Below are 13275 nucleotides of genomic sequence, written 5' to 3'. Positions count from 1 at the left end.
CACTTAGTAGTGGGGATGTTGATGTACTGGGTAAACAAGCACTTAGTAGTGGGGATGTTGATGTACTGGGTAAACAAGCACTTAGTAGTGGGGATGTTGATGTACTGGCTAAACAACCACTAAGTAGTGGGGATGTTGATGTACTGGGTAAACAAGCACTTAGTAGTGGGGATGTTGATGTACTGACTAAACAAGCACTAAGTAGTGGGGATGTTGATGTACTGGGTAAACAAGCACTTAGTAGTGGGGATGTTGATGTACTGGGTAAACAAGCACTAAGTAGTGGGGATGTTGATGTACTGGCTGAACAAGCACTAAGTAGTGGGGATGTTGATGTACTGGCTGAACAAGCACTAAGTAGTGGGGATGTTGATGTACTGGGTAAACAAGCACTAAGTAGTGGGGATGTTGATGTACTGGGTAAACAAGCACTAAGTAGTGGGGATGTTGATGTACTGGGTAAACAACCACTTAGTAGTGGGGATGTTGATGTACTGGGTAAACAACCACTAAGTAGTGGGGATGTTGATGTACTGGGTAAACAAGCACTAAGTAGTGGGGATGTTGATGTACTGGGTAAACAAGCACTAAGTAGTGGGGATGTTGATGTACTGGCTAAACAAGCACTAAGTAGTGGGGATGTTGATGTACTGGCTAAACAAGCACTTAGTAGTGGGGATGTTGATGTACTGACTAAACAAGCACTAAGTAGTGGGGATGTTGATGTACTGGGTAAACAAGCACTAAGTAGTGGGGATGTTGATGTACTGGGTAAACAAGCACTAAGTAGTGGGGATGTTGATGTACTGGCTAAAGAAGCACTAAGCAGTGGGGATGTTGATGTACTGGCTAAACAAGCACTAAGTAGTGGGGATGTTGATGTACTGGGTAAACAAGCACTAAGTAGTGGGGATGTTGATGTACTGGGTTAACAAGTACTAAGTAGTGGGGATGTTGATGTACTGGCTAAACAAGCACTAAGTAGTGGGGATGTTGATGTACTGGCTAAACAAGCACTAAGTAGTGGGGATGTTGATGTACTGGGTTAACAAGTACTACGTAGTGGGGATGTTGATGTGGTAGTTTCAAATGCCAGGCATGTCACTAATCATGTCACTAATCATGTCACTGCTACATTGGCTGGACATACTATAGAGCAAGTCAAAGTGTACAAATATTTGGGTGTGTGGGTTGATGACAAGCTGAGCTTCACTGTGTATGTAGAGAACTTGATAAGGAAGTTCAAGCTGAAAATAGGATTTTATTACCGGCATCAGGCTTGTTTTTCTTTTGAGGCCAGGAAGGAGCTGGTACGATGTACATTACTGTCGGTTTTAGATTGTAGTGATGTTATATATATGCAGGCCTCAGCCACTACCCTGACTTGAGGCAGTGTATCAGGCAGCTCTCAGGTTCATTATAAATCAGAAATGTCTAACACATCATTGTGATCTCTATAGCGCTGTTGGCTGGTCGTCATTGACCTTGAGTAGTCTTAAACACTGGTATATACTGATTTATGAGGCCATGTTGGGTAAAATGCCATTTTATCTCTGGTCTTTTTTAGTGAGGTCGGTAAATAAATATTAATTACGGTCCCATTCTTATTTGCTTCTAAAAGAACCAAAAATTATAACAGGTCCTGGTAGAAATAGTTTAAGTTACTCAGCTCCGTGGTCCTGGAATTCTCTCCTGAACATTTTAAAATGGGATGATCACGTTTCGTTGGTGGAGTTTAAACACTTGATCGATGTATATATATATATCATAGAAGAGTGTAATTGTTTTTAGGCCAGCTATTTTTAGTCAAGACTTTAGTGTTTTTATCGTAATATGTAATTGTTGTACTGTATGTGTGTTTATAGTTTTGTTTAATGTTGTGTTAGTGTATGTAAGTTGTTTTGTCTGACCAGGTCTGGACCAGGTCTCTCTTGGAAAAGTGATGTTCTCAATGAGAAAAACCTGTATAAATAAAGGTAAAAACATGTTTTTTTAAATGAGCAAGGTAAGGGCTAAAAGCCTGATATGGACAGTGATGGTACAGAGATGGCAGGTTAAAAGCCGGATATGGACAGTGATGGTGTAGAGATGGCAGGAGCAGGCTAAAAGCCTGATATGGACAGTGATGGTGTAGAGAAGGCAGGTTAAAAGCCTGATATGGACAGTGATGGTGTAGAGATGGCAGGCTAAAAGCCAGATATGGACAGTGATGGTGCAGAGATGGCAGGTTAAAAGCCTGATATGGACAGTGATGGTGTAGAGATGACAGGTTAAAAGCTTGATATGGACAGTGATGGTGCAGAGATGGCAGGTTAAAAGCCGGATATGGACAGTGATGGTGTAGAGATGGCAGGAGCAGGCTAAAAGCCTGATATGGACAGTGATGGTGCAGAGATGGCAGGAGCAGGTTAAAAGCCTGATATGGACAGTGATGGTGCAGAGATGGCAGGAGCAGGTTAAAAGCCTGATATGGACAGTGATGGTGCAGAGATGGCAGGTTAAAAGGCTGATATGGACAGTGATGGTGCAGAGATGGCAGGAGCAGTGGATAGAGGCTATATTTACAAGATTAAGGGTGGCACACAGCCGGTTGAATACGACCTTAAATGTGATCCAACAGGAAGTGTGATTATTGCCAGGAAACAGAGACTGTGGATCATGTATTGATACAGTGTGGGCAGTATCAGAGGGAAAGAGAGAGGCTGAGATCTAGTATGATGGAGAAGGGGATAAAGTAGTTTCAAGATTATTTTGAGTAGAACGCCATTAGACATAATCTCAAATATTTTGTTATCTTTTTTAATTAAGAGCAACGGGGCTGGCAGGTAGGATTTAGTTTCTCCATGTCTCTGGTCCACACTACAGTACAGTAGGTGGCGGTAACGCACCATCATTTTGGATGCCAACCGCCGATAAACCCCACCGAAGAAGAAGGACATCTCTTATATAACATTCACAACTGAAAGTAGGCAATAGGGACTAGGTTTAACCGATAGATCAGACCTGATTATAGATTGTTAAATCTTTCCGCCTCAAACACATACGTCTATCAGACAAACAGGTAAGTGTCCAGATTTTATTCAAAGATAATTTAATCATTAGCTGCTTGGCCTATCATTAGTGAGTGACTAATTTGCATAAATCACATGCCGTACAATTTGAGAGATAATTTATCAAGTTGTGACTGTAGACCAGTTCACCATTTGTCTCATTGGGCATTCAATGTGGATCATATTATTTGTCATATTTACATTGTAGTTCACTCGGAGACGTTAGAAAGCGCTGGATGCTTTAGTGGGTGCAATGGGTTTTATCTCTTGGGGAAGTCAGAAAGGAAGAGAAAGATGATTCAAATTGTACATTACTTTTCGTATTTAGTGGTAAGGTTGTTGGATTGCACCTGAGGAAGTTGCCTCTCTTTCACCTAACCTTCATGATGTTGGATTACATTGAATGTGCAATCTAGGATGGGATTACATGGCAAACAAGTAATTATCTACTGAAAACACTACCAAGACTTGAATTGGTTCAACTAAGTTACTGCAAAATGTAGTTAAATTACTGGTTGACCAACATGTAGTTCCCTACTACCCATCACTTATCAATGGGCATACACTGTATATCGCCAACTACTGGAAGTACACACTGGTTTGTTTTAGCAAAATGTTGACGTATAATAACGTGCTTTTCTTTTACGTATAGCTGCTTCATTCTCACTTGAAATGTGTTTAATATGCTAATTTACACATTCTGTAAACATTATTATCCAGAGTTATATTTTGTAGTCTGACATTTCAGATTTAGGTATGATAATTTATCAAAGAAAGTTTGGATGTAGTTAACTACTTTTCAAAGTAACTTTATATTAAAGGGGTAATCAGCATCAGTACATCCATTTTTTGGATGTATACATTCATGATTTGTACCCATTGATTCTTGAAGAATACTGTTTAACTTATAAATGCCTCGTGAGCTTAGTTCTCAACTGTCCTACCCAATCAGAACCCCAAATATACGTTTGTTTTACTCCAATGTTTGTAACCGAAGGTATTGTAAACAAACACTATATAGCCTCAAAACATGGTTAAAACTGTAATTCTGATATGATGGATGGTAAATCATTGCATCCATAGCTCTGTCTATGAATTTGAATAGTTACATTTCTGCAGCCCCTCAGCTCTTTACAACAACAGAAATGGCTGGGTGACCACTTTGTTGTTTGAATCACAGATTGCTCCTTTAAGACTATCCGTGGGAAATAAAAGGATCGTTTTTCTCCCCCGTTGTCATTGATAGATCTATATGGATATCCTACTTTATTCTCTTCAGATAAACTAACAATATTGTTCACAGTTCGTTCAGCAAACCTCATCTATGACTCACCTCCACCTGCTGAAGGTGCTTAACGCTTGTTGACTTGTTGTTTTCTATAGTGATCCTCGGGACATCTTAAGACGAAAGTGATGGCTGAGTCTCGAATGACAGAGTCACCGGACCTTAGGATTGTCCTGTTGGGCAAAACAGGCGTTGGGAAGAGTGCATCAGGAAACACCATCCTGAGAAGGAAAGCTTTTCTGTCCAAGCGGAGTTTCGTCTCGGTGACAAAAGATTGTGCAGAAGAAATGTGCACAATTAATGATCTTAAAATCTCTGTGGTGGACACTGTGGGTATTTTCAGCACTACCAGCTCTGATGGTCTGATTGAGGCAGAATGCAAGCGGGCCAAGGAATCTCCTGTCCCCTGTGTTTTCCTTGTGATAGTTAAAGTGGACAGGTTCACAAATGAAGAGAAAGAAGCTGTGGAGAGAATTGAAGACATAGTTGGTAAAGATTGAATGAAAAGAAGCTGTATCCTTTTGACACATGGTGACATGGCAGATGAGCTGACAATGGAGGAAATGATTCGAGAAGAAGGAGCTGAAGACTTCCGTGAAGCAGTGAATACATTTCAGGAGAGGTACTATCTGTTCAACAATAAGATTGACAGTCGTGATCAGGTTGACAATCTTCTAACCAAACTAGATGAACTCCAAAAGACTGGTAAGTACTGTAAATGTTGCTGTAGAAACTGTTGTTAAATACAAGCTGGTTAAAATATGTATTATATTTGAAAAGGACATCTGGGGAAATGTATTGTTGTTATTGAGACAATTGTCAGTATCGGTCGTTCAATTAACTCAACTTAAAAAAATAAAAATAAAATGTTTTACAAATGTGCTTTCCTTCATCAGTTTCCAACATGAATTCAGAAAACACCATGGAGAGCTCAGCTGAGAGAAGAATTGTGTTGCTGGGCAGAAGTGGAGTTGGGAAGAGTGCATCGGGAAACACCATTTTGGGTCTGAGAGGGTCAGATCAGTTCAGGTCTGACTGTAGCTTTAACTAAGTAACAGGAAACAGCGAGGTCAAATCGGCAGTAGTGGCAGGAAGGGAAGTCAAGGTGATAGACACACCTGGCCTCTCCAAGGGGAAACACACTCCTCAGCATGTGTTTAATGAGATGATGAAGAGTTGCCTGCTCGCTGAAGAGGGGCTGCATGCTTTTGTCTTAGTGGTTGAGCTGGGCAGGTTTGAAAAGAATGATGATGAGATATTTTACTTACTCAAAATGGCATTTGGTAAGGAGGCATTGAAATATGCAGTGGTTCTCTTCACACATGGTGATAAACTCAGCAGCCAAAACATTGAACAAAATATACAGGCAAACGAGGATCTCAAAAACCTTGTGGAAATGTGTGGTGGCAGATACTGTATCTTCAACAACAAATCCAGGAACGACGAACGGCAGTTTAGGGAGTTGTTTACGAAGGTAGATGAGATGGTACAAGTCAATGGTGGTACAGCCTATGTCGGTGAGATTGTCGGCATAGCGCGCACTATCATGCGAGAACTAAGAGAGACCGCTACAGATTACAGCGATAGGCTGAGTACTGCTTGGGAACGCTTCTTGAACTGGCTGGTCTCCATCTGGAAAGCAATTTGTAAATGTTTTGAATGTTTTTGGAACGCTGACACACTTACCCACAATTACAGCATTCTTTCACAACCATGCTAATTTACTGGTCATTTTAATCATCTGGAAACATTTACAGACAATTGAGGATATATTTTAAAGATTATTTTAAAGGTTATTTTCAAGGTGCCCATGTTGCTGTAGATACTTATTAGAACATCCACTAAGTTACTTATTGATGATTATTATAAGAATTGTGCAAATGTCTCAGTCTAGTCCTGCAGACAAACGCTTATCAGGGCAGTTGTAAACGGAGGTATTAGATGGGGAGAAGGATGCAACTGAACGTAACAGTGTATGTAGGCCTTATTTTATAAATGTTTTAAATATTTTTATCTTTCTAAATGTAATGTACTGTACTGTATCTCACTGTTTCTTGTGATTGTAAACATTATATTACATGTTAAACAGCAAAAGGTTTATGAAGTAATAAAATACCTCTTTCTCTCACCAAGTGCTTCTGTGTTTGATGTTAGAACTTAGCAAGAGATCTCTTCAGATTCCTGATTGTTGCATTCCAAAGTCCTGTCTGATGCTCTTTCTCTCTCTAACACACACACGCGAGAGAGACTATGTCATGTGATCAAAATCAAATTGTATTTGTCACATGCGCCGAATACAGGAAGTGTGGACTTTACAGTGAAATGCTTACTTACGAGCCCTTAAACCAAAAATTCATTTTGAAAAGTTATAAAATAGATAAATAGTAACACAGTAAAATAATATACAAGAGGTATCAGTACAGAGTCTGTGTACTGGGGTACGAGGTAGTTGGGGGGGGGGAAGTACAAAAAGTATTCAGACCCCTTGACTTGATCCACATTTTGTTACGTTAAAGCCTTATTAAAATGGATTAAATTAAATTTGAACTCAGCAATCTACACACATTACCCCAATAATGACAAAGCGAAAACAGGTTTTTAGAAATTTTAGCAAATGTATTAAAAATAAACAAATACCTTATTTAAGTATTCAGACCCTTGGCTATGAGACTCGAAATTAAGCTCAGGTGCATCCTGTTTCCATTGATCATCCTTGAAAATGTTTCTACAACTTGATTGGAATTCACCTGTGGTAAATTCAACTGATTGGACATGATTTGGAAAGGTACACAGCTGTCTATATAAGGACCCACAGTAGACAGTGCATGTCAGAGCAAAAAACCAAGCCATGATGTTGAAGGAATTGTCCGTAGAGCTCCGAGACAGGATTGTGTCGAGGCACAGATCTGGGGAAGGATACCAAAACATTTCTGCAGCATTGAAGGACCCAATAACATAATGGTCACCATCATTATTAGAATGGAAACAGTTTGAAACCACCAAGACTTCCTAGTGCCAAACTGAGCAATCTGGCGAGAAGTCTCCCAAACCACAGACTCGATGGTCACTCTGACAGAGCTTTAGAGTTCCTCTGTGGAGATGGGAGAACCTTCCAGAAGGACAACCATCTCTGCATTCGAGACCTGAACATATCTGTGCAGCAACTCTCCCCATCCCAACCTGACAGAGCTTGAGAGGATCTGCAGAGAAGAATGGGAGAAACTCCCCAAATACAGTGTGCCAAGCTTGTAGCGTCATACCCAAGAAGACTCGAGGCTGTAATCGCTGCCAAAGGTGTTTCAACAAAGTACTGAGTAAAGGGTCTGAATACTTATGTAAATGTATAAAAACCTGTTTTTGCTCTGTCATTATGAACTATTGTGTATAGATTGACGAGGGCAAAAAACCCCAGATTTAATCAGTTTTAGAATAAGGATGTAACCTAACAATGTGGAAAAAGTCAAGGGGTCTGAATACTTTCCGAAGGCACTGTATATGTAGGTAGGTGGTGAAAGTCTGGGTAGCCGTTTAACTGTTCAGCATTGTTATGGCTTTGGTGTAGAAACCGTTCAGGAGCCTTTTGGTCCCAGACTTGGCTCTTTGGTACCGCAGAGAGAACAGACTGCGGCTGGATGGCTGGAGTCTGTGACAGTTTTTTCGGGACTTCCTCTGACACCGCCTGTTATAGTGGTCCTGGATGACAGGTGATGTACAGAGTAGTTGTCCACTGTAGCACCTTGTGGTCAGATGCTGAGCAGTTGCCATGACAAATGTTTTCAGCCTCCTGAGGGGGAAAGTGGCGTTGTCGTGCTTGTGTTGGTGTGTTTGGACCATGATAGGTCCTTTAGTCATATGGAGATGGAGGAACTTGACGCTCTCGACGTTCTCCACTACAAGCCCGTCAATGTAAAATGGCGGCGTGCTCTGTTTCCTCGAGGTCAGCTCCTATGTCTTGTTGACGTTGTAGAGGTTGTCCTGGCATCACACAGCGCGGCCAAGCAGTCGTGGTTGAACAGGGAGTACAGGAGGGGACTAAGCATGCACCCCTGAGGGACCACCGCATTGAGAATCAGTGTGGCAGATGTGTTGTTGCCTACCCTTACCACCTGGGGGCAGCCCGTCAGAAAGTCCAGTATTCAATTGCAGAGGGAGGTAGAAAAATCCACCCACACCTAATATCAATAAAAAATATTTTGTATCTTCAGAGTGGTTGGCATGTTGTCTAACTCAAATGATACAACCCACCCCCAAAATCTATTTTAATTCCAGGTTGTAAGGCAACAAAATAGGAAAAATGCCAAAGGGGGTGAATACTTTCGCAATCCACTGTACATCAGCCACAGCATAGTTATTTTCCTGACCATTCTTAAATGGTCTGATTTGTTATTTTTACCCATCTACCAATCGATGCCCATATTTATAAGGCGTTTTGAAAAGCTCCCTGGTCTTTGTAGATGAATCTGTGCTTGAAATTCAGTATTTGACTGAGGGACCTGACAGATGTTGTATGTATGGGGGACAGAGGAAGGAGTCGTCGTTCAAAAATCATATCAACTCCCTATTATTTAACAATGAGTGAGTCCATATAACTTATCTGATTTGTTAAGCCACATTTTACTTCTGAGATAATTTAGGCCTGCCTAAACAAATGGGTGAATACTTATACAACAACTGTATTTTAGATATTCCATTTTTCTTAATAAAACTAAATATACAGTACGAGTCAATAGGTTGGACACACTCATTGAAGTTTTTTTTTTAACAGCTTTGCACACTTGGCATTCTCTCAACCAGCTTCACCTTGAATGCTTTTCTAACAGTCTTGAAGGAGTTCCCACATATGCTGAGCACTTGTTGGTTGCTTTTCCTTCAGTCTGCGGTCCAACTCATCCCAAACCGTCTCAATTGAGTTAAGGTGGGGTGATTGTGGATGCCAGGTCATCTGATGCAGCACCATCACTCTCCTTCTTGGTCAAATAACCCTTACACAGCCTGGAGGTGTGTTGGGTCATTGTCCTGTTGAAAAACAAATGATAGTCCCACTATAAGCGCAAACCAGATGGGATGGCGTACTGCTGCAGAATGCTGTGGTAGCCATGCTGGTTAAGTGTGCCCTGTTCAGTCTCCTCTGAACAGTTGATGTTGAGATGTGTCTGTTACTTGAACTCTGTGAATAATTTATTTGGGCTGCAATCTGAGGTGCAGGTAACTCTAATGAACTTATCCTCTGCAGCAGAGGTAACTCTGGGTCTTCCTTTCCTGTGGCGGTCCTCATGAGAGCCAGTTTCATCATAGCGCTTGACTGCTGTAGAATAAACTTTAAAAGTTCTTGAAATATTCCGGATTGACTGACCTTCATGCCTTAAAGTAATGATGGACTGTCATTTCTCTTTGCTCATTTGAGCTGTTCTTGCCATAATATGGACTTGGTCTTTTACCAAATAGGGCTATCTTCTGTATATCAACCCTACCTTGTCACAACACAACTGATTGGCTCAAATGCATTAAGAAGGAAAGAAATCCCACAAACTAAATTTTAACAAGGCACACCTGTTAATTGAAATGCATTCCAGGTGACTACCTCATGAAGCTGGTTGAGAGAATGCCAAGAGTGTGCAAAGCTGTCATTAAGGCTTAGTTGGTTAAAGAATCTCAACTATAAAATATATTTTGATTTGTTTACTCCGTGATTCCATATGTGTTATTTCGTAGTTTTGATGTCTTTACTATTATTCTACAATGTAGAAAATAGTAAAAATAAAGAAAATCCTGGAATGAGTAGGTGTGTCCAAACTTTGACTGGTACTGTGTGTTTTGTGATCAATAATAATAAAAATTACAACTCCATCTATTTAAATCCCACAACAACAACAAGTTAAAGGAGGTGTTGACTTTCTATAGGCAGTGTATATGAAATTCTTTATAAATAAAGTTATCATCACTGTGGATGAAAAGAAAGCTGGGTTGCTGCCGTCTGCCATGAACACAGAGAGGACGGAAATGTAAATAAATATCAAAACATCATATGCAAATTAGGGCTGTCAAAGGAGAGCGGTAGACAATGAGTCAGTCACACATGTTGACATGGCAACGTCACCGCCCTGGCTGGACACAACGACTACCAACACGATCACATTGAACAGCCTAATAGATGTTACAGCATGTTACATAGATGGACCTAAATAGAGTTTTTCTCTAGCCATTTAGTTTTTCTTGTCTTTTATCTTTTATCCAGTCGTTTCTAGTGGAAGGCCAAATCATTAGTGGAATTCTAGTACTTGGTGGGATGTATTTTTCCCACAGAGTGAAGAGTTAGTGTGTATATATATATATAGTGGTGCATTATTGTAGTGAGTGGCTTGTAATAAGACTGGTGTTGGTTGAATGAAACCGCCAGACCGACTGGCTTGTAATAAGACTGGTGTTGGTTGAATGAAACCCCCAGACCGACTGGCTTGTAATAAGCCTGGTGTTGGTTGAATGAAACCACCAGACCGACTGGCTTGTAATAAGACTGGTGTTGGTTGAATGAAACCCCCAGACCGACTGGCTTGTAATAAGACTGGTGTTGGTTGAATGAAACCCCCAGACCGACTGGCTTGTAATAAGACTGTTGTTGGTTGAATGAAACCCCCAGACCGATTGGCTTGTAATAAGACTGGTGTTGGTTGAATGAAACCCCCAGACCGACTGGCTTGTAATAAGCCTGGTGTTGGTTGAATGAAACCACCAGACCGACTGGCTTGTAATAAGACTGGTGTTGGTTGAATGAAACCCCCAGACCGACTGGCTTGTAATAAGCCTGGTGTTGGTTGAATGAAACCACCAGACCGACTGGCTTGTAATAAGACTGGTGTTGGTTGAATGAAACCCCCAGACCGACTGGCTTGTAATAAGACTGGTGTTGGTTGAATGAAACCCCCAGACCGACTGGCTTGTAATAAGACTGTTGTTGGTTGAATGAAACCCCCAGACCGATTGGCTTGTAATAAGACTGGTGTTGGTTGAATGAAACCACCAGACCGACTGGCTTGTAATAAGACTGGTGTTGGTTGAATGAAGCCCCAGACCGACTGGCTTGTAATAAGACTGGTGTTGGTTGAATGAAACCCCCAGACCGACTGGCTTGTAATAAGACTGGTGTTGGTTGAATGAAACCACCAGACCGACTGGCTTGTAATGAGACTGGTGTTGGTTGAATGAAGCCCCAGACCGACTGGCTTTTAATAAGACTGGTGTTGGTTGAATGAAACCCCCAGACCGACTGGCTTGTAATAAGACTGGTGTTGGTTGAATGAAACCCCCAGACCGACTGGCTTGTAATAAGACTGGTGTTGGTTGAATGAAACCACCAGACCGACTGGCTTGTAATAAGACTGGTGTTGGTTGAATGAAACCACCAGACCGACTGGCTTGTAATAAGACTGGTGTTGATAGAATGAAACCCCCAGACCGACTGGCTTGTAATAAGACTGGTGTTGGTTGAATGAAACCCCCAGACCGACTGGCTTGTAATAAGACTGGTGTTGGTTGAATGAAACCCCCAGACCGACTGGCTTGTAAGACTGGTGTTGGTTGAATGAAACCCCCAGACCGACTGGCTTGTAATAAGACTGGTGTTGGTTGAATGAAACCACCAGACCGACTGGCTTGTAATAAGACTGGTGTTGGTTGAATGAAACCACCAGACCGACTGGCTTGTAATAAGACTGGTGTTGGTTGAATGAAACCACCAGACCGACTGGCTTGTAATAAGACTGGTGTTGGTTGAATGAAACTACCAGACCGACTGGCTTGCAATAAGACTGGTGTTGGTTGAATGAAACCCCCAGACCGACTCGCCGTTTCTGAGTAGAGACAGCCAGGTGGGAGGGGAGTGGGGGTGAGATAAGGATAGAGGAGGGACCGCAAAAACACACCACACCAAAACACTTCACGACACAACCCAACAACACACCACACCACAACACGACCCGACACAACACAACCCGACACACCACGAAACGACACACCACGACACAGCACAACATGACACAACACGACACACCAACTGTGATGGCTTGTGCCATTTAGGGGCCGCTGCCCCTTCAGGCAGTACATACTGTCTAAACCCACAAAATATAGAATCAAGATCTGGGCTGCCTGTGATGCTGCTTCATCATATGCATGGAACTTGCAAGTGTATACAGGGAAGTCAGATGGAGGAGACCCTGAGGAGAACCAAGGGATGTGGGTTGTCCTGGATGTGACACAGGGACTCACATGCAATAACTTTTTTACTTTGCACACGTTGGGACAGGAACTCCTCAAGAGGAGGCTGACTATGGTAGGAACAGTACTAAAAACAAGCCAGAGCTCCCAGCTCAGCTGTTGAATACACGGAACAGGCCTATCAATGGCTCTAAGTTTGTGTTCACTGCTGACACGTCCCTAGTGTTCTACGTGCCAAAGAAAGACCAAAATGTGGTACTCATGGGAACGCTGCATAGGGATGGGAGAAACTGTGGCCAGGAACATCCAAAACCAGAAATTATAACAGATTACAACGCCACAAAAGGAGGGTTGGACAATTTAGACAAGTTGGTGACTGGCTACAGCTGCAAAAGAAGAACCCTACGCTGGCCACTTGTGATATTTTTCAAGATCTTGGACATCTCGGCGTACAACGCATTTGTCACCTGGATGGCGTGGAACCAAGATTACAAAAGAGGGAAGCTCCGGAGGAGATGGCTCTTTCCCGAGGAGCTGGGCAAGGCATTGGCAAGACCTCAAATCCAGAGGAGGCAACGTATCCCAAGGACCCCAGCTTCTGCAGCCATCATGAGGAGGATTCTGGTGCCCCATCCACCCCGACCCACAGAACCAACAACTCCAATACCAGAAGTAAGTGTGAGTGATGTTGTTGCATGTGTTTCTGACTCTCCTACCTTGGCCTGATGT

The 13275-nt window shown here is 42.0% G+C and overlaps 1 long non-coding RNA gene across 1 annotated transcript; it reads left to right on the top strand.

Moving 5' to 3' along the window:
* The first annotated feature begins 2929 nt into the window (after positions 1–2929).
* Positions 2930–6416, top strand: LOC139537953 (uncharacterized). Its single transcript, XR_011667628.1, has 3 exons — positions 2930–3061; positions 4434–5040; positions 5232–6416. It is a non-coding gene; the product is annotated as an uncharacterized lncRNA (long non-coding RNA).
* Positions 6417–13275: the final 6859 nt, after the last annotated feature.

Source organism: Salvelinus alpinus, chromosome 13 (genome assembly GCF_045679555.1).
Source record: "Salvelinus alpinus chromosome 13, SLU_Salpinus.1, whole genome shotgun sequence".
Taxonomy (NCBI): Eukaryota; Metazoa; Chordata; class Actinopteri; order Salmoniformes; family Salmonidae; genus Salvelinus; species Salvelinus alpinus.
This window is presented reverse-complemented; position numbering and strand designations above follow the sequence as displayed.